The 23,342-nt window shown below is 35.2% G+C and overlaps 1 long non-coding RNA gene across 1 annotated transcript in view; it reads right to left on the minus strand.

Annotated features, from left to right (window-relative positions):
* The window catches only part of LOC110257011 (uncharacterized), a 301,414-nt gene that overhangs the window by 137,070 nt on the left and 141,002 nt on the right, over window positions 1-23,342 (minus strand). The gene's annotated exons all lie outside the window — the stretch shown is intronic.

The raw sequence follows: 23,342 nt of genomic DNA on the forward strand, positions 1-23,342 counted from the left end.
TCAGATTGAATTTAAAAAGGCCTGATCAATGAAAGAAAGAAAGAATAAGCTGGATTTCATTAAAACTAAAATTTCTGCTCTGTGAAAGGCAATGCCAAAAGAATAAGACGGGAAACAGACTGAGATAAAGTATTTGCAAAAGACACATCTGATAAAGGACGCCTTAGCCAAAATGTGCAAAAGAAATCTTAAAACTTGATAATAAGAAAACAACCCAGGAGTTCCCAATGTGGCTCACCAGTAACAAACTCGATTAATATCTGTAGCTGAAAGTATCTTAACTGATACACTGCCTTGTGATGCAGTGACTGTTGTTGTTTCTAGTATCCAGAATTTTTTAAAATGTAGTCATAAAAAGAATAGACAACTTGACTAAGTTCACAGAGCTAGTAAGTGTCAAAGCCAAACTACATCTGATTCCAATGCCGACCTGTTAACTACAATGCTATACAACCTTGCATACACGTAATAAAACATGTGTATCAAAATAATGATTCACAGTTGAAAGTTCTGTTACACTGAATTTGTAATGTAGAGACACCTGTTGTTTTTCCTAATTTGTGAAGGTGACCTCAATGAACTTCATTTTTTTCACATAAAAGTGAAGCAGAAAATGAAGAAACATTGTACATCAACTACACTTTAATAAAGAAAAAAAAAGTGAAACAATTATACAGTCCATGCAGGCACAGTTGTTATGTTACTTAACACATGAAAAATATTTTGAAGAATCCTATACCAACATCCAAAAAAATATTTATTATGGTATATTTAAAATTTTTTTATCTACCTATAGCTATATATTTCTCTACCAATCAATCAATATATCTCTCAGACAATAACCTCTCTCTGTTTCTACAAACATATTACCTGTAGCATTTTCCGGTTGCTTTTCTACTGTTCCTTGTCTCTTCTAATTTAATGTAAGCTCTTGAAGCTGTGGATCATGAGTTTACAGATTTATATCCCCATAGACTTGTGAAAGTGGTACACATAGAAGTTCGATAAATTTTGTTGAATGAGCATGACGGTATTTTATTTTTTTCTCATCCAGAATATACTTTTCCTATTCTGTAAAGTATAAGATGATGCTTATCTCCAAAATTAACTAAAAATGCAGTATCAACAGAAAGCAATATGACATTCTGTAGCTCAGGTTAGAAAAAGCACTCTCATTTGTTATTCTTACTGAATAAAGCAAACCCACCAGAAATATCATTTCTGAATTCGCTTCAATTGGCTCAGATTTTTGGAGCAGCTGAAAAGTTTGTAATAGGAAGAAAGCTCCTGGGGATCAATAAAGTTTCATTTCCGCTTCCAGCTTTTTTCTATATACATATTTTTCTTCCTATCTAACCAACCACCCATGGTCCACAGGACACTGAGAACGTAAGCTTACCTGAAAAAAGTCAGAAAATGCATTTGGAAGCACAGTTTTCTTTGTTATTCTTACAATTGTCATTGCTAGAGGAGTGTGGTGTAAATATATTTTTTGCTTTACAGGGCGGCACCTGAAGCATATGGAAGTTCCCAGGCCCCAGTCTAGGGGGTCGAATCAGAGCTGTACCTGCTGGCCTACACCACAGCAACAGCATTGCCAGATCCAACCTATATCACAGCTCACTGCAATCCCACAGAGTTAGGGCACTGATCGAGGCCAGGGATTGAATCTGCATCCTCATGGATACTAGATGGGTTTGTTTCTGCTGAGCCGCAACAGGAACTCCTGAGAAATGTATCTTTTACTAAAGAATTCTTAGTGTTTTAATGAATTATTCCCACTAAGCACAGCAAATAATTGAACTACAATAACCCCCAAATGGATAAAATGTAATATTAATGCTAGATGCTTGATATGTCTCACCTTTTAAATATGTGGCCATCACTTAGCAGAAAGAAAATCAAATGAAGTACATAAATAGTTTTAACTGTTTTTAACTTCTGACATAATTTCTGAAAAGGAATTTTTTTTATCATTGGGGTGGGAGGGTTATGAATGACTGGCCTGTTGGATGGTAGTTGGGGAGGGTGGCACATGAGATAGCAAAGATGGGTGGGGAGTTCTTTGTCGGGGTGGTTTATGACTGTGACTCTTGTCTACTTAGGTCCTGCCTTGATGGAAAAAAAGTTTTATTGCCTAAACTATTTTGTGTATAACTTATTTATCACCATGTCTTACTCCTCATTGGCAAAACAAGATCAGATATTACAATATTTTATACATAAACCTATGAATCAGGAATAAATTATATCAAATGTTAATTTAATCTCATATAACCTAAAAACAGTGACTACTTAAGGTGTGTGAATATAATATTTAAAATATAAGTGTTTATTAATCACTTACTACAAATCATGGAATAGATTAAAATTTTAATGTTATCATTTTACTTATTTCAGTATCAATTCTCTAATATAAATGAGATTATAACATTTTTATGGCTTAGAAAACTAGGATTCTTGGACAAAGTTACATAACTCCATTTCTAAGGCTTTTGCAGGCTTCCTGATTTAATAGTCAAATAATAAGGAGGGTTGCGTCTATGATCATTGTTTCTATGACCAATCACCTGCAGCCTTAAGCAAGTCACAACTACTCTATGCTACTGTATTTGTTCTAAAAAAATGATTTCATTCATCCATTCTCTTTCCTATACTGATTGATTCAATCAGCCAATATTAATTGAGCATATAATACTTAACTAGCCTAGCCTTTGGTCTCAAGATCTAGAAATACAAGATGCAAGCCCTGCCCTAAGAGACTTCCAGTGTACTTGAAGAGACAATTTAAAAGCCTAATTACAATGCAAGAAGACAAATGCTATAATAGTGGCATGTACTTGGTTCTCATTATAACACAGGAAAGATGCTTTTAATTCAATCCCAGTCTTTTATCTGGAAAAGTTTCCCAGAGGAAGTAGCATTTGAGCTGAGTATTTGTAGTACAATGTCCTTAAACTAGTACCCAGTCCCTAAAGTAAACTCAATGTTTTTAGTACTCAGTAAAATTTTCCTGTCACTTTCATTTGCTGGGTCAATGAAAATAAGCACTTGGATCTTAGAAAGGCCTGTTTTGCATATTGAAAGATAGACAAAGCCTTCCTGCCCCTTCATTACCCTCTTAGTTTTAGACACAGAAGACACAATAGAGAAGAAACCAGGTATATGTGTCCTTCTGATGAAGAACTAGTGAATGAAATAAAGGAAAAAGTAAGCTATCAATGAGCAGGAGTTTCTTAGATGCTCTAAAGTTTAAATTCTACATGATCCCATCATCCATCCCCCTAAGCACTTTCCTCACTCGCCAGTTTCTCAAAATTAGAGAGAGAAAACAATTTAAGATTGCTCAATTTCTCAAGCTTATGAGATTGAAGACAATTCCAGAGAGGCTTTCTCTAGACTTCTATCTTTTCCAAGGCTGATAAATAGAGTTAACAGGTCCTCAGTTTTCTTTAATCCTTGGTACTGTAAGTGGCTTAACATTTTTAAAACTTCAGATTTCTATCATGTATTCCAGCAAAGACAAAGGAAGACAAAAGGATAAAAAAAAAAAGGTATTATTTATTTTTGAGTTAGCGCCCTTAAATAGCCTTTCTGGAATTACCACACAGTACTTGTATTTATGTATTAGATGGACACTACTAGCTACAAGGGAAGTAACATGAACAGTAGTAGTAGAAGTAGCAGCAGCAGCAGCAGCAGCAGCAGTAGTAGTAATCATCTTGGCAATGTAGTGTGGAATCAGAATGTGTTTTAGGGACAGAGCCATCGAGATGTACTAGTGATATGCACATGAGAATTGCAGGAATCAAGATAACTTTTGGGTTTTGGATCTGAGAAAATGAGTGACTATAAATGACATTAACTGAGAAGGAGAGAACCAGTTTGGAGTCAGAGAGAGAAAAACTCACAATTTCTCTTTTGATATTACTAAGTTTATGGTGCTTAAAACATATAGAAGGACTTTTTAAAGTTGTTATAAATTTGAGAGAGGTTAAGATTAGGGTTATAAATTCAGAAACTTTCATATAATAATATTGAAAATCATGGAATTTGGATGAGGTCACCAGGGAAACAAAAAGTTGGGAAACAACTCTCCAAGAAATTTCTGTAGTTTTTTGAATGTGATTTTTCAAGGAAGATTGTAAAGTAAATGGCCCTAGAAAACATAGATAGTGTATCCAGCTGGAGCAGAGGTTAAACTTGTTTCTAGACCAAGATACCAAAAAGAATGACTCAACCCTGGATAAATGTTGGACATACCTGCTAGTGGCCCTTAAAAGATCACCTCAGGGCTGTCTGAACATGTGGTGGATCTGTAACATAGTATCCTCCTGGGTCACTTCTTTATCATCTCTGTGGGCTTTGGAGGAAAAAGGGAAAATAATGGTAACTTGAAGCTCTGCTACCTGTTATGCCATGAGCAATAAAATCCTTTGTATTTGACCCAGGAGTTTCGTGTCTTCCATCAGGATTGATAGGATTTTGGCAAGCCAATTTGTTAGTCTGCTATTTAGGTAAAACTTCAATATCTTCACAGATCTTAAAAATATAAAGAAAAGAAAAATAGGTACATCTTGAATGAGACCACATACAAATCAAGAGAGATTGAGAATCCAAGAAAGGAAAATAAGAAGGAATAGCCAGTTGTACAGAAGCAAATAAGAATTTATTTAACTTTTTTTCATGGAATCCTATATTTAAGATATGTTTTAAAAAAGTGAGCGTTTTTTCTTCTGATGTCCAGGGTCTGGATAGATAATTGACCACTGAATTTTTAACTAGATCTAAGCCAGTGGTTAGGATCTATATTGAGAGATTAATACTCTATTTCCACTGTGTATAACTATATCATATATATATATATGTATATATACACATATATATACATATATATATACACACACACATATATATGTATTTATATGCAACCTCTTTAATAAAAAAATAATGCTAACATCATCAACAATACAGATATTTATGAGGATCCAGATCAGTTATTTTTTAGATGTTTAATTTTGAAATAATTATAGATGCACATATAGTTATAAGAAATGATACACAGAGATCCTGTTACCCTTCACTCAGTTTTCTACAATAGTAGTATCTTGCATAATGGTAGCACAATACACAACCAGTAAATTGGCATTGACAAAACTCATTAACTTTATTCAGATGTTACCAGCTTTCCATTCACTTATGGGTGTGAGTATATTTAGTTCTATCCAATTTTATCTTATATATAGATTCACATGTTCACCACCACATTTAAGATACAGAACAGTTCTGTCACAAGGGTCCTTTGTGCTACCCTTTTATAGCTTTAGCCACTGCTCTCCTTTATCAAATGAAAATTAGCCAAGTGAAACAGAGAGAGAAGATGGGCAAAAAAAGATGTACAGAAGTTATGTGACATGAAAATGTGTGTCTAGCACAAAGACCAGCAAATTTTACTCTATATCATTAATTCATTTCCCTTTGCTTTATTATGAGTATATTTATTTACTCTGGGTTCTTTTTTTTGGGGGGTGGAGAAAAATCTGTATGGTGGATAGCTAGATGGCTAGAAAATAGATGGATGGATGATAAATGGCTCCAGCAATAAAATAAGTACTTTTTCATTTTCAGCCTCTTATTTGATCACTTGTAATTAATCCTTATCAATTTTCTATACAAATTTTATTAAATCCCTTCCATTTATTTTAAGAAATCTAAATTCTGATAAATTAAGAATCAATGCAAATACCATCTTTTATCCTCTCCTAGATCCTTGGTTGTAAATCATGATATGACAGAATCCAATGGTGTGATTTAAATGACAGTGCTTTGTAAACAGTCTATAACTATATAAATATTTTTATAAATTAGAAAGAGATACCTTCCATAATTGAGATAAAAATACATGTCAGCTCAAAGTGCAAATGAGAATTTTTTTTCTGTAAGATAGTAGAATATAGTGCAGCAACCATAACTCATCTCCAAATTTCCTTTGCCCCTGCCCAAGGAAGTTCCCTTTGACATGCAGCATGGAAAGAAGCTTTATCAGCCTTTCTTCGGTTCATCTACTTCAACAACTTTCTTAACACTGATAGTCTTTTGCCAGTGATACCATATTATTTATAAATAACATTCCTATATATAAGGTCACCAAATGGAACTCTCATGATTAATGACTTCCTTACTAGAGTCTGTGAGAAGATGAAGTGTGAAGGACCTCCTACTCTAGAGTTCTCTGAACCCGCAATCTCCTCTGAGACAATTAAACCACGTTGCACAGGTAAGGGGGACAATCCCAAAGGGAATGCACAATGTAGGAATAAGAAATTAGTCTCTCAATACTGTACACTATACCCTATGTCTCAAAGGAAAGAGATCTTTAAGAGTTCCAATTTATCTACTTAGACTCACCTCCCTTGGCTTTACTCTCTTTCCCCAGATAATCCTTCTTCAAATTTCTTCATCCAATCCCCAACTATACTCCTGGAAATGTACCTCCTCCTACTGACAAGAGGAATCTTGCTCTCTCCCTCTATCAGATTTGAGGTGGTTTGCCTGAAGGAATCTCTGTGGTTCACCAATGGTGACTGGTTGCTCCTCAAGTTTTCAGCTGAGTCAGGGACTCAATAAACCCTTCTTTTTTTTTTTTTTTTTTTTGCTATTTCTTGGGCTGCTCCTGCGGCGTGTGGAGATTCCCAGGCTAGGGATCCAATCGGAGCTGTAGCCACCAGCCTACACCACAGCTCACAGCAACGCTGGATCCCTAACCCACTGAGCAAGGGCAGGGACTGAACCCGCAACCTCATGGTTCCTAGACAGATTCGTTAACCACTGCACCACGATGGGAACTCCTCAATAAACCCTTCTATAAAGTCAATATGGAGCATTTGGTCAGAATCCCTTTTTTTTTATTTTCCTCATGTGATGTGAAGATATACTAGCTGCCTTAAAGTTTCTGTTCAGTTAAGCACATGTACATCTGCAAGTATAAATGTTAATTTTCATGGATAACACAATTTATATCCTTATAAGTATTTTGTTTTATTAATTAACAAATCAACCAGCCCTTTTTCTAAAGGCATGAAGTCCGTTGCAGATAGTTTTTTTCTGGTAAGAGATGGCAGTGGAGAAAGGTTGGTTCTTCCATTTACAACTGCCATATGAGCTTATAATAAAGATGAGATATAGAAAAAGGAGCAAGAATAGCACTGCTCAAATGTGAAAAACACTGAGCACACATGTGTAAAAAGGGGAGCTGTGGGCAGTGCAGGGAAGCAGTGAGTAATTCCACTTTGCCAAATGATAGTGGCATGGAAAAGTGAACTCAAAGCCTAGGTAGGAAACAGGTAGAATTACAGAAAACTTTTATAGAAAGGACAAGATTATAATTAGAATTTAGGAACCTAAAGGAAATAGCATGCATGGAAAGGCTAAAAAAAGGTGAAGTGAAAAATGGACACAGTGGGACTAGTAAAGCAGTGTAGGTGAGAGGTCCCTGGAGTATTTTTCATTCATATTACTCCCCAAGACAGTAAATTCCTTTCTATTTCTATATTATGAAACTATCTGAATTTTATAGCCTTCTGAACAAGTAAACAAACAAAACAAAATAAATCAGTGTGAGGTATAGGGATTTTGCAAACTTCTAACTCTCCTAGAACATTAAGATATAATCTTTTAATATATTAAAGGAAAAAGATTTTTATCTGAAATAGTTATCTTTATTTTCAGATAGCATTCTAGTCTTAAGAAAATATTGTGAGGCATGCTAATCAGTTCCGATAAACTTGGTAAAATACATTTTGATTCCTTTGATTTATCTGATATTAACACTGTATGAAACTGTAATTCCTGATATTATTCAAGTATACCATAGTAGTTACTGAGCAATAACTTGTATATTCTGTACTGCTACAAATATGCTAGCGTTTTATAAAATTCCAATTCTATGAAAATTATAATCAAAATTCTAAAATATATTATGCATCATCATTTAACTTTAAAGCAAAAAGTTTGTTTTATTCCATTTTATAGATTAAAAAAATGAGTTTGCAGAAGCTGTAAATTGTCCAAAATCATAAGCTGCAAAACTGTGGCTTCAAAATTATTCTGGCTCCAAACACAATTCTAAAGTTTACAGTTATACATCAGAATTGTCAAATGAAAAAACATCCCACAGGATGGGAGAAAAACCTTTGCAAACTAAGTGATTGACAAAGGTTAATCTACAAAATAAACAAACAGCTCCTACATCTTGATATCAAAAAAATAAACAACCCAATTAAAAAAATGTGCAGAAGAACTAAATAGACATTTCTCCAAAGAAAACATACAGTTGGCCTAAAAACACATGAAAAGATGCTCAACATAACTAATTATTAGAGAAAAGCAAATCAAAACTGCAATGAGGTATAACCTCACACCAGGTGGAATGATCATCATCACAAAGTTCACAAACAATAAATGCTAGAGAAGGTGTGGGGAAAAGGGAACCCTCCTAAACTGTTGGTGGGAATGTCCATTTGTACAACCACTATGGAGAACAGTAAGGTGTTTCCTTAAATAACTAAGTCTAGAATTACCTTACAATCTAGCAGTTCCACTCCTGAGCATTTATCTAGAGAAAATCATGATTCAAAAATATACAGGGAGTTCTGTTTGTGTCTGACTAGTATCATTGAGGATGTGGGTTTGACCCCTGGCCTTGCTCAGTGGCTTAAGGATCTGGTGTTGCCATGAACTGTGGTATAGGTCACAGACGTGGCTATGGCTTTGCTGGTAGCTGTGGCCAGCAGGTGAAGTTCCAATTTGACCCATAGCCTGGGAACTTCCATATGCCGTAAGTGTAGCCCTAAAGAGAAAAAAAACAAAAACAAAAAACAAAAAAAAAAACACATCTGAATGTTCACTACAACAATGTTTAAAATAGCAAAGACATGGAAACAACCCAAATGTCCATTGACAAAGAATAGATAAAGAAGTTTTGGTACATATATACAATGGAATATTACTCAGCCATTAAAAAGAAAAAATGATGAAACTTGCAATAACATAGATGGACCTAGAGATTATCATACTAAGTGAACCACACTCACAACAATGGACAGATCCTCTAGACAGAAAATCACTAAGGCAACAGAGATCCTAAAGGACACAATAGAAAAGTTAGACTTGATTGACATTTTCAGGATATTACATCCAAAAAAATCAGAATACACATTCTTCTCAAGTGCACATGAAACATTCTCAAGAATTGATCACATTGTACAGCAAAGGAAACCAAAAAGAAAACAAAAAGACAACTTACATAGTGGGAGAAGATAGTTTCACATGATGCAACTGACAAGGGCTTAATCTCTAGAATATACAAACAACCTATACAACTCAACAGCAACAAAGCCAACAACCCAATGGAAAAATGGGCAAAGGACATGAATAGACATTCCTCCAAAGCTAACTTTTCTGAAACAAAGAAAAAAGATTACCTGCTGAGAAAATTTGGAGAATAAAGATGGCTTTCAAAGCTACTTCAGTGTAAGAAATGGTATATTTTAGAGTCTAAGTGAGCATACAGAGTGTGGAACCACGACAAAAAATGAAGGCATATAGCTAAATTGTCCTATTTTATAAATGAAAAACATTGACAAGAAACACCTTATAAATGGTTACTGGTGTAGTTAAGAATTTCTTCCAAGTTTTCCAAAAGTTTATTTGTTTAAGACCTGATTTAGGATTTGAAAAAATAATTTGTCATTGATATACCATCTGCATGCATGCTAGCAATTTCAGATGACTTTTCTCAGCTAAATTAAGAAAATTTAGGGATATTGTTCAGTACTAAATATTTAGCAATGACTCCAGTTGATAACTGAAATTCAGATTAAAGCTCCAGTCTTCATCTGTTTGATTAATATCATTCTGAAGTGTGTGATACCAACCCTGGAAATGATCATTGTTTCTTACATAAGTACTTCCAAGCTACTGCCATTAGCAAATAGTAGATCCTAAATATTATTTACAATATTGCCCTCCCCTCTACAATAGTATAGTCTATTATTATACTTTTTTTCCTGTGGGAAATTGCAAAATTTCAAGTAGCATTTAAATACTAATAGTCTTTTTAACGGAGGATGTTGTCAAGGTATTTATTTTATGCTACTGTAATAAAGTAATAAAATATATAACCTTTAAAATCACAGCAGTAATTATCTTCAATTTCTTTTAAAATTTATATTTATGAGCTAGAATAAACTTCCTGTAACCCTGAATCCAGTATTAATAGATGAGGAATTTAAGTGGGGAATTTTATGTTATATACTAGTATGAAAATATAATCTATCAAATCTTGCTAATATGCAACTTCTGCTCATTTATACCTCCTCTTCTTATAGTCTCATTCCAAAAAGGCATATAAAATAGTCATTACAAATGTAGATTCTGAAGACTAGGTATAAATCTGAATTATGTCTTATTAGCAATTGACCATGCTAAAAGCATTTAATATTTCTGTGTGCAGCTTCCTTTAGCACAATGGGTAATACTACCTATCTCATAGGGGTTTGGAAGAATTAAAATAATGAATTCCTGAGTTCCTGCTGTGGTGTAGTAGATTAAGGAACTAACATGCACAGGTTCCAGCTTTGGCTTGGATTTGATTCCTGGACAGGAATTTTCATATTCTGAGGGTGCAACCAAAAAAGGAAAATATGTGTGTGTATATATATATATATATGTGTGTGTGTGTGTGTGTGTGTGTGTGTGTGTGTAATGTGTGTATGTGTGTGTGTGTGTGTGTATTAAATTCATTTATTCATTAAATATTTGTGAACTACCTACTGTGTGAACCCCAATGTAGATTCTAGACATAAAGCAATGAAGGAAATACAGACAAAATCTCTGATTTTATAGAGATTAAATTCTAATGAGAAGAGATAAATAATAAATATGTAGCATTAGAGACACTAATAAATGTTCTATAGGAGAATAAGGCAAGGTAAAGGCATTGAGAGTACACAGAACTGCTATATTATATGCAATTATCATTGAAAACCTCTCTCAGGAGTTGGTATGTGAATAGAGACACAATAAAGTGAAAACAGCCAAGTGGTTAACATATGGAGAATAGCATTTTTTTTGTCTTTTTATTTTTTTTAGGGCTGCACCCATGGCATATGGAGGTTCCCAGGATAGGGGTCCAATCAGTTTACACCACAGCCACAACAACACGGGATCTAAGTCATGTCTGTGACCTACAATACAGCTCATAGCAATGCCAGATCCTCAACCCACTGAGCAAGGCCAGGGATCGAACCTGCAACCTCATGTTTCCTAGTTGGATTTGTTTCTGCTGTGCCATGATGGGAACTCTGAGAAGAGTATTTTTTAAAAGGGAAATCAGTAAGTGATTGCAAAAGTCCTAAGGTAAGCATGCACTTGATATGTTTAAATAGCAAGGAGACAAACATCCCTGGATCAAAGCTGACAAAAGGAGAGTGGTCAGCAATTAGATGAGAGAGGTAGCTGAGTGTGGGGCAGTGCCCTGTGAAGCCATAGTGAGGATTTTAGATTTTAGTCTGAATCAGGAAGAGAAGCCATTAAAGAGTTTTGTGTAGAGCAGTAACATGATGTCCCTTGGGATTTTTAAGGAATTGTTCCTTTAGCATCTTGTGGAAGAAGAGACATAGGAGAACAAGGGAGGGTATGATAAGACTGAGAAACTGTAGCGGTTGCCTATAAAGGACATGTTTGTGGGTTAGAGGATACTACTGGTGGTAGAGGTGATAGAAAGTGCTGGATTCAGGATGCACATTGTAAGTAGAGCCCACAAGATTTATAGATAGAGATCCCTCCCAAATTTTTACCCAAATATCTACAAGAATATATTTGACGTTTTTTTTTGAGCTGAGAACATTTACAACAAAGGGCATATATAGGACTTCAGCTGAGGAGGGAACAAATGTGGATATAACCCAGAATTTAACCTGTCTCATACACTGTACATATTAGCTCTTCTTTTCCACCACACATGTTATTCTCTGCCTGGATATTTTTACTTTGCTCTTACACCTTGTCACCCCAAATTCTTCCTTTCCTTCAGAATCTAGTTTGAAATTCATCTCTAATCTCAACCCAGTAATCTTTTCCTTCTTTCAAATCTTAAATGTGTGTAACCTGCATAGATTTTCTCATGAAGTTCTGTGTTGCTTTATATTTTTCTATCATTCAAGGAATTATAACATTGTGAATGTGTGTGGGTGAGTGGGCAGAGGCAATACATCTCATATTGTTAAAACTTTCAGATGATTTGATGTCAGGCAAACCAACTTTTTATGTCCTCAGCAAAACAAGGAAGGAGGTATTGTGAAATATTAACTATAGAATTTTCTTTCTCTTTGAGAACACATATAGACATTTAGCTATTGAGTGTGCCTACAACTCCAGGTTCACATGTCTACCAAAGTTCTAAGTTCTCTTAGAAAAGAGTGGTTTTCTTTGTGGGAACATATTTGTTACATATATCTGATATAGGTTCTTATGCCTGGTTGTTTATTGTCTTTTCCACTCTAGATGTCTCTTGTTAGAATTCACATGTGATTAAAATCTTCACATTTACCTACTCTCATCCATCCATCTACAATGTCTTTGACTTCCATCTTCTAGTCTTTCTTTTTTCAGTTCCCTGGCTAAGGGACTAGTCCATTTACTACTATTAGGGTCACTCTTGTGACCAAATGCCCGAGAACCAGAAAATAGCCATTGTGTGTAAGAACCTTGCTGGTTACAATTAGGAAGGGGAACTGGAAAGAATGGCACAGTGAAGGAGAGAAGCAATTCAAGAGATATCATTGAGCTGGTTACCACTGAGAATGATTGAGCCTCAACCCTATTCAAGACCCTCTAAGGATTAGCATTACATCTCTCTGCCTGAGACGTGAAGGAGGGACTATTTGTACTGGCTCCATTCATTTCCCACATCTGTCAGGGATTTCCCTGTGTAATATAAAAAGCTTATATCTCCAGCTTCATACATGGGCTGGAATGTTTCATTGGGCTACTGCTTCCTTGTATGTTGATGGCAGAGATATCCCATGGCAGAAAATAAGAGATGTAGTCATATAGCTTAGACTAAGTGAGGTTAGGCTGCATTTATGTACAACTAGGTACCAAAGCGATGGGTAAAGCAAAAAATGTGAGACTAAAAGATGTGAGAAAAGTCATAAAAAATGTTATATACCCAGAAAGTATATTTTCAATGATAAACAGATAGTTCTTCTTTTAAGATAGTTTGTTGACCAGTGTTCATGGATCATAAAATAGATTTCATATGTTGTCTTGAGTATGCATTATTTTTCAGTTAATTTCTACCAAGGTTTTCTTAGTTTGTAAAATTAAAACTGTTTCTGTTAGCAGTGTTTCAATGAGACAGGTGTCTCTTAGAGCTTGTTTCCCAGTATTTTACTGATCATCAAGATGGCTTGTGAAGAAATGGATTAAGCTTTTTTTAAAAAGCTATTTAGAAAAAAAAAAAAGCTTTTTAAAAAGTATAATTGTCATAGTTGACTTAGCGTTCTATGTGTTACCGAAGTGTCTTCCTGCAGGAATGGTTTATGTCAGCACTTTGAACTCATCAAGGCTTTGTTTACTTTTAAGGGGTATAATTGGCTGCATAGTTTGGTGATTTTTAGGGGGAAGGATAAGACATCCTTACTTTAACTCTCTATGCTATTTCCCTCTTCCAGAAGAGCTTTCCCCATCTTCATTTTTTAGGATAAAATTATTTTATTATATTTTATTTTTAATTTTTATTGCAGTACAGTTGACTTACAATGTCATGTTAAATTCAGGTATACAGCAAAGTAAATCAGTTATACATGAATCCATTCTTTTTCATATTTTTCCCTATATAGGATATCACAGAATATTGAGTAAAGTTCCCTATGCTATACAGTAGGCCCATGTTGGCTATCTATTTTATATATAGTAGTGTGCATATGTTACTCCCAAACTCCTGATTTACCCCTACCCCTGCCCCATGTTTTCCCTTTGGTAAACATATGGTTGATTTCAAAATGTGAGTCTGTTTCTATTTTGTAAAGAGTTATATCATTTTATTAGATTACACATATAAGTGATATACAATATTTATCTTTCCCTGTCAGGCTTACTTCACTTTGTATGATTTTTTTCAATTTTTTTTTATTGTTATTTACCCCAATACATATTTTTTTTTCCCACTGTACAGCATGAGGACCCAGTTACACATACACGTATACATCATTTTTTCTCCCTTGTCATTCTGTGTGGTAAGTATCTAGACATAGTTCTCAGTGCTACACAGCAGGATCTTATTGTAAAATCATTACAGGAGCAATAGTTTGCATCCGTTGATCCCAAGCTCCCAATCCCTCCCACTCCCTCCCCTTCCCCCCAGGCAAATACAAGTCTATTCTCCAAGTCCGTGATTTCCTTTTCTGTGGAAAGTTTCATTTGCGCTGTATATTAGATACCAGACATGAGTGACATCATATGGTACTTGTCTTTCTTTTTCTGACTTACTTCACTCAGGATGAGAGTCTCTAGTTCCATCCATGTTGCTGCAAATGGCATTATGTCATTCTTTTTTATGGCTGAGTAGTATTCCATTGTGTATATGTACCACACACTTTCCTAATCCAGTTGTCTGTCGATGGACATTTGGGTTGTTTCCATGTCTTGACTATTGTGAATAGAGCTGCAATGAACATACAGGTGCATGTGTCCTTTTTAAGGAAAGTTTTGTGCAGATATATGCCCAAGAGTGGGATTTCTGGGTCATATGGTAGTTCTCTGTATAGATTTCTAAGGTACCTCCATACTGTTCTCCATAGTGGTTGTACCAGCTGACATTCCCACGTCCAGGATTTGTTATTTGTGGACTTATTAATGATGGCCATTCTGACTGGCGTGAGGTGGTATCTCATGGTAGTTTTGATTTGCATTTCTCTAATAATCAGTGATGTTGAACATTTTTTCATGTGCTTGTTGGCCATCTGTACATCTTTCTTGGAGAAATGTCTATTCAGGTCCTCTGCCCATTTTTCCATTGGGTTGTTGGCTTTGTTGCTGTTGAGTTGTATAGGTTGTTTGTATATTCTAGAGATTAAGCCCTTGTCAGTTGCATCATGTGAAACTATCTTCTCCCACTATGTAAGTTGTCTTTTTGTTTTCTTTTTGGTTTCCTTTGCTGTACAAAAGCTTGTCAGTGTGATTAGGTCCCATTGATTTATTTTTGCTTTTATTTCTGTTGCTTTGGGAGACTGACCTGAGAAAACATTCATAAGGTTGTTGTCAGAGAATGTTTTGCCTATGTTCTCTTCCAGGAGTTTGATGGTGTCTTGTCTTATAATTAAGTCTTTAAGCTATTTTGAGTTTATTTTTGTGCATGGTATGAGGGTGTGTTCTAGTTTCATTGATTTGCATGCTGCTGTCCAGGCTTCCCAGCAAGACTTACTGAATGAAGTATATTTTCTATATTTTATGTTCTTGCCTCCTTTGTCAAAGATTAATTGGCCATAGGTGTCAGGGTTTATTTCTGGGTCCTCTTTTCTGTTCCATTGGTCTGTATGTCTGTTTTGATACCAGTACCACACTGTCTTGATGACTGTGGCTTTGTAATATTTCTTGAAGTCTGGGAGAGTGATGCCTCCTGCTTGGTTTTTGTTTCTCAGGATTGCTTTGGCAATTCTGGGTCTTTTGTGGTTCCATATAAATTTTTGGATTTTTTGTTGTAGTTCTGTGAAAAAGATCATGGGTAATTTGATAGGGAGTGCATTGAATTTGCTTTGAGGAGTATGGCCATTTTTATAGTATTAATTTTCGCAATATTAATTTTTCCCACTCAGGAGCATGGAATATCTTTCCATTTCTTTACATCTTCTTTAATTTCCTTGATTAATGTTTTATAGTTCTTGGCATATAAGTCCTGTAAACTCCTTGGTCAGGTGTATTCCCAGGTATTTGATTTTTGGGGGTGCAATTTTAAAGGGTATTGTATTTTGTATTCCTTTTCTAATATTTCATTGTTAGTATACAGAAATGTAACTGATTTCTGAATGTTAATCTTATATCCTGCTACTTTGCTGAATTTGTTGATCAGTTCAAGTAGTTTGGGGGTTGAGTCCTTAGGCTTTTTATGTATAGTAAAATGTCATCTGCATACAGTGACAGTTTTACCTCTTGTCTTCCTATTTGGATGCCTTTAATTTCTTTTGTTTGTCTCATTGCTGTGACTAGGACTTCTCACAGCATAAAAAAATGCTCAACATCACTGATTATAAGAGAAATGCAAATCAAAAGTACCATGAGATACCACCTCACACCAGTCAGAATGGCCATCATTAATGAGTCCACAAATAACAAATGCTGGAGGGGTGTCAAAAAAGGGAATCCCCCTGCACTGTTGATGGGAATTCAAGTTGGTACAACCACTGTGGAAAACACTGTAGAGGTACCTCAGAAAAATATACATAGAACTACCATATGACCCAGCAATCCCACTCTTGGGCATATATCCAGACACTACTTTCCTTAAAAAAGACACATGCACCTGCATGTTCATTGCAGCACTATTCACAATAGCCAAGACATGGAAACAACCCAAATATTCATCAACAGAGGAGTGAATTAGGAAGAAGTGGTATATATACACTATGGAATACTACTGAGCCATAAAAAAGAACAAAATAATGCCATTTGCAGCAACATGGATGGAACTAGAGACACTCATACTGAGTGAAGTAAGTCAAAAAGAGAAAGGCAAATACCATATGATATCACTTATACCTGGAAACTAATATATGGCACAAAGGAATCTTTCCACAGAAAAGAAAATGATGGACTTGGAGAGTAGACTTATGGTTGCCAATGTGGGTGGGGAGGGTGTGGGATGGATTTGGAGCTTGGGGTTAATACCTGCAGACTTTTCCTTTGGAATGGATTAGCAATGAGATCCTTCTGTGTAGTACTGGGAACTATTTCTAGTCACTTATGATAGAGCATGATAATGTGAGAAAAAAAGAAGGTATACATGTATGTGTAACTGGGTCACCATGCTGTACAGTAAAATAATAATAATAATAATAATGTATTGGCGAAATTAAAAAAAAGAAAAAGAAAGTTAGCTTTTTCTCCATATATATGATAAGCTTCACTGGGGCTTAAATTCTGTTTGGTCCTTCCTTGTGACTCTAACAGCACCAATTCAGTACTTTATGACTTTTTTTAAGAAATAGAGATACGAATATTACTTTCTTTTAAGTTCTACTATACCATGAGAAAAGTAGCCGAATAAGATTTAATTTAAATTAAAATGGATGCATAATGTTTCTTATTTAGAATGTGATAAAATCATACACATACTTAAAGAGTAGATATGTAATAAATCTCAGAGTGATGCCATACTGATGGTTTGAAAACAATATACAGAAGAATCAGTGATCTTGAAGATAAGTCAATAGAAGTTTCCCAAACTGAAATGCAAACAGAAAAACTGAGAAAAACAGGATAGCTATCCAAGAACTGGGAAAATATAAAAGGTGTAACATACATATAGTTGGAATACCAGAAGGAGAAGGAACACATAGCACACTTAAAGAACTGAAGTAAAAATGGCCAACATTTTTCTGAAACTAATAGTGCATCATAGGTTCAGAAATCCCAGAAAGTACCAAGCAGGAAAACTATCAAAAAAATCTACAGCTAGGCGTATCATATTCCAGTTGCAGAAAATTAACAACAAATAGCATAATTCTATGGTATTAAACCTCATTCTTGTCTAAAATGAGATTTCTAAACATTATTTTCAAGAACAGACTGCTTTCTTGAGATTGAATCTTACATGGACGCTCAACTGTAAAACATTAAAAATGTTTAAGAGCAGAGCTACACTTGTTTAAGGGAACTTTGATATGGGAAGGATCATAGCACCGCTGACCCTCTGTCTCTAAACACCCCATATTTTAGAACAACCCTGTCCAGTAAAACGATAATGTGAGCTATGTGGGTTATTCTAAATCTCCTAGGAGCCACCTTCTGAAAAAGCAAAAAGTCAGAGTTGAAATTGATTTTATAGCTACATTTTATTTTACCTAATACAGTAAAAAATTCATTTCAAAATGTAATTAACATAAAAGTTGATGTATTTTACATTCTTTTTTCTAATAAGTCTTCAAATTTAGTGTGCATTTTTTACTCTACATCTTAATTCATGTGCTTAAGATATGTGATTGGTATAAAGATTTCAGAAAAATTAGAGTTGAAAAAAGTATATCTACATACCCATGTTGTTCTAAACATAAGTTTTTCAACAAAATTGAATCTCCTTTTTTTTTTTTTTTCTTTTTTTAGGTCTACATTCATGGCATATAGAGGTTCCCAGGCCTGGGTCAAATTGGAGCTACAGCTGCCAGCCTACACCACAGCTCATGGCAACACCAGATCTTTAACCCACTAAGCGAGGCCAGGGATCAAACCCACAACCTCATGGTTCCTAGTCAGATTCTTTTCAGCTGCACCACAATGGGAACTCTGACTCTCTATTTTTAACTTTTAAATTAAGCAGTATTAAAATTCTATCAAAATTAAAATTTTATGGTATTTGTCTTTCTCTTTCTGACCGACTTCACTCAGTATGAGAGTCTCTAGTTCCATCCATGTTGCCGTATGATATCACTTATATCTAGAATCTAATATATGGCACAAAGGACCCTTTCCACAGAAAAGAAAATCATGGACTTGGAGAATAGATTTGTGGTTGCCAGGGGAAAGGGGAGGGAGTGGGATGGATTGGGAGTTTGGGGTTAATAGATGCAGACTATTGCCTTTGGAACAGATTAGCAATGAGATCCTGTGGTGTAGCACTGGGAACCATGTCTAGTCACTTATGATGGAGCATGATAATGTGAGAAAAAAAGGATGTATACATATATGTGTAACTGGGTCACTGTCGGGAGACATGTTTCTACAATTTTTCTTAGCTTCTTTGCTTCTATTTTCTACGCTAAAGACTCCATCTTGTCCTGCTTTACTTTTAACCCTATATTCCTGCTTAAAAAATAGTCGCAGTGCTGGCAAATGACTTAAGCTTAAGAACAAAGACATAAAGGCATAAGTTATTCATGTGGTCAGCTGAATGAGGACATAATGTGTTGGTCTAGGCATGCTGGACCTGTGCAGATAGGCATGTTTGCACAGCATGATATGTCCTCTTAAGAATAAGAGGAAGATGAGCCTCATTGCCCCAAGAGGTTTATGAGCAGTCATTAGCAGAATATACATCAGCAAGGAGAACTAGGTCAAACCTAGGCACGCTGGGTTGCTGCATATAGGCACTTGCCAGTCTGCAGAAGCACAATAGTGATTCTCTGGATGCTATGCATAGATAGCTGAGGACAGTCTTCCTCAATGCTAATGATTGTTAAATGCCTAAAGGTCAGAATAAAAGCTTAACTAGCTACAGTCTATATGACTTTTAAAATAATAAAAAAACTATCCTGTACCTATAGCCCCCTCCACACTTGATGTAATCCTAAAGAGCACAATAAAAGCAGTGTGGTTTCTTGAGGCAGTGCTCTTGGTCCCTAAGACTTCTAATCCCCCAGTTCCCTCCTTTAATTAAGATAAATGTCTCTGTCTTATTTTATGTTAACTTTTTTCTTAAGTTTCATAGCACCCTCACCTGCTGAGCTGGTCTCAGCAGGTTACCATGCTGTACAGTAGAAAAAAAAATAATGTATTGGGGAAATGAAAAAAAATATATATATATATTCCTGTTGTGGCTCAGCAGTAATGAACCCAACTCATATCCACGAGGATATGGTTTAAACTCTGGCCTCACTCAGTGGGTTAAGGATCCAGTGTTGTCATGAGCTGTAGTGCAGACTGGCAGCTAAAGCTCCGATTAGACCCCTCACCTGTGAATCTCCATATGCCGCAAGTACAGCCCTAAAAAAAGCAAAATAAATAAATAAATAAATATTTTATATAAAATTAAAACTATATATTGTGTTCTGTTATTGCACCGAACAAATTATAATTGTTTAATATATTCACGTATGGCTAGAAATTGACCTATTGGACAGTCAAAATCCGGAGTTTCACACAATACAGCTTGAAAACCACCAGCCTAATCTAAATTGTTTTCAAGGCTATCATTCAAAAGGCTAATACTTTACTATGAAGAAGCACTCTTCTGAGCATTTGGCATCTGGATGCACAGGTAAAATCCTGTTCCTAATCTATAAGGTGCAATTTCAGACCACAGACTTAGTTAACTTCACTAACACAGTAATATGCTGTGAAGGATCTGGAATCCAGTTAGCTAGCCAAAATCTCCCTGGCCGTGCTCTCTTTCAGCTTGCTTATTGCTTTCAAAATGTCAACACAGCATCACTCTGAGATTTGTTCATCTCACATATGGCAGAGTCAGCTCCTTAAATTAATCAACCTAACCTGGAAGACATAATAAGTATGAAATAGATTAGGCAGGAGTTATTCCCCAAAGGCTTGTCAATCCAGCAGCTTAAAGCAAAGTTGATCACTGTTCTAATAGTTGCACATAGTTGCTGAAGATAGGCAAATAACTCCCAGATGGACTGTTAAAAGGCAGGAGTAAGAACTGTTCTCTGCAAAAGTATAATCACAAAGTGAATTATACTTTCAAGCAATGTCGCTTACTTGTGGGAAGTAGAGGGTATAGTAATATAAAGTGAAGCAATCAAATGAAATTAATGCTGTCTTAACTTAGGTTACTGTAGTTCGTGAACTGTGAAAAGTAATTACTCAAGAAGTGCTAAATCTTAGAAATGGTGGGAATCTTTGCAAAGGATGAGTTTCACTTGAAATTTTAGCTGGTAAAATCTCAGATATTGGGCATAGACCTATCAGTAAAAGAACATAATGGAGGAATTCACTACAGAATACACCTCTTGCTCTTCTCTATTCTGTTTTGGTCCTTCTTTTACCTAAGGAGTGCAAATGAAATTAGACATGGCAATTTACCTTGAATTTGTTGCACCTGAGCCCACCTTCCCATAAAGGAAACTTTTTATCCCTGTGTTTCATATAAATGTATAAGCATAGTGAAAAGAAATTCTATTTAATGGAATTTGAAATACAGTTTAGATATAAAAAGAAGAGGACTAGATTTCAAAGAATCAGATTAGATAGTATCCATTTATTTCACTTGCTCTATTGTAATTATAATTTTCCCCTAACCAATTTGGACACACATCAAATATCAAATCCATGCACTACCTTACCATTAGTGTTACTTAAAAAAAAAAAAAAAAATCCAGCATTTGACTGTGTCACCTACTTCTCATTAAAAAAATACTTCCCTCCAAATCCTGAGCAATATAGGAAGGGATTTTCACAGTAAATTTTCAATATTTCTTTCCAGGCATATCTTCCATTCTAATCTATTTTCCAAGGGGTTATACTCAAAATATTTAATAATTGCCTTGGTAAATTTACTGACTCATAAAAGTTGATCCTAGACAGTTTTGGCTTGAACCTCTGATATGCCTGACAAGTTTTTCTTTCACTATTCGATCCTAAGAGGACTGCCGAATCCTGAGAATTGTCCCAGGCTGGACAGACTGGCTCTTTAAAGGGCTAGGGCTATAACTATCAAGTGAAATTACAGCATTTCATTATTTTAACACCCTGAATGGTTGTATCAGTGTGGACCAGCTGATGTCAGTCTGAAATGCACCTTGAACTACAAAATTCCAACTTCTAACCATTCCTCATGCATCAGATCAAGAAAGTAAATATTTCTTGAGCTGAGTAAAATTATTTCATGAATTTTCATATTTCTCAATGTTTGCTCATAAGACTTCTCATAGATTACTTTTATATTTCCCACTATCTACCTTCAACTCATCGTTTGTGAATCAGCTGCAACACCGCCTCTGCTCCTAGGCCTTCCCAGAATCCACTGGTTAGAATTAATGACTGCCTTCTCCTCAGGATAACAATAATTAAAGTATACCTATAATGAGAGCTACCATAGGAAGACTTTAATTATGGTTACTTCTAAACATGTTGTGTATAGAGCTTCTGATTTATTCACTCTGTAAACATCTAATGGGAGCCTAGTTGAGTGCCTTTTCATAATAATAGTGCCAAATAAAGAAATTTAACAAATGTAGGATGAGTAACCATATTGAAAATGCACACCCATTCAGTAGTATACCAACAATTCTCTCATGTATATTAAAAATATACATGAGAGAATTCATTGAAAAAATTCTCAATGAATTTTTTCTCTTGAGAAAAGATAAGCAATTGCCAGCACAAAGAAGAGAAATGCAGAACTAAGGGTTAGTCTTTAATGTGAGAGTTATATGCTAGTACTAAGCTCCATTTTTATACTTTTATGTTTCAACTTCACATTGCTTTAATAATTCAGAATGGCTTAATTTACTTTTAATAGTGGAGTAAATAAACTAAAATGACCTTTTTACTGGAAAGGAAAAGAAATGTAATTTGTTCCCATTGTAATTCTATGTTCTTTCCTGACTTCCTGCTGAATAGGTCATCCAAGGGCAAGATAAAAGTAACTTGAAACCAAGCTTGTTAGTGCAGTGATGTCAACTTTCAAGAAGTGTCTCATTATGCTTTCTTTTCAAGATGACCTTCCTGTAACTCCCATTTTGCTTTTATATTTCCACATATTTTATGTGTAAAATTCACCAAAAACTATAAAAATTATTTCAACTTTAGCACAAAATTGCTCTTTAGCTGAATAAAGAGAAAGAACATGGCAAACTCACATCCATTATAGGCTTACCTTCTAACTCTATATACACAATGGAATACTACTCAGCCATAAAAAGAATGAAATGCCATTTGCAGCAACATGGATGGAACTAGAGACTCTCATACTGAGTGAAATAAGTCAGAAAGAGAAAGACAAATACCATATGATATCACTTATATCTGGAAGCTAATACACAGTGCAAATGAACCTTTCCACAGAAAAGAAAATGATGAACTTGGAGAAGAGACTGGTGGTTGCCTAGGGGGAGGGGGAGGGAGTGGCATGGATTGGGAGTTTGGGATTAATGGACGCAAACTATTGCTTTTGGAGTGGATTAGCAGTGAGATCCTGCTGTGTAGCACTGAGAACAATGTCTAATCACTTAAGAAATCATGATAATTGGAGAAAGAAGAATATATTCATGTATGTGTAACTGGGTCACTATGCTGTACATAGAAAAAAATTTGTATTGGGGAAATAACAATTAAAAAAACAACAAAAAAAAGATATTCACTGCATTAAAGATTAGAAATCACTTTTTTTT

This window comes from Sus scrofa, chromosome 1, assembly GCF_054392235.1.
Source record: "Sus scrofa isolate SSC_HxYL_T2T_F1_AM1 chromosome 1, Sscrofa_HxYL_maternal_Yorkshire_Landrace_v2.0, whole genome shotgun sequence".
Classification (NCBI taxonomy): Eukaryota; Metazoa; Chordata; class Mammalia; order Artiodactyla; family Suidae; genus Sus; species Sus scrofa.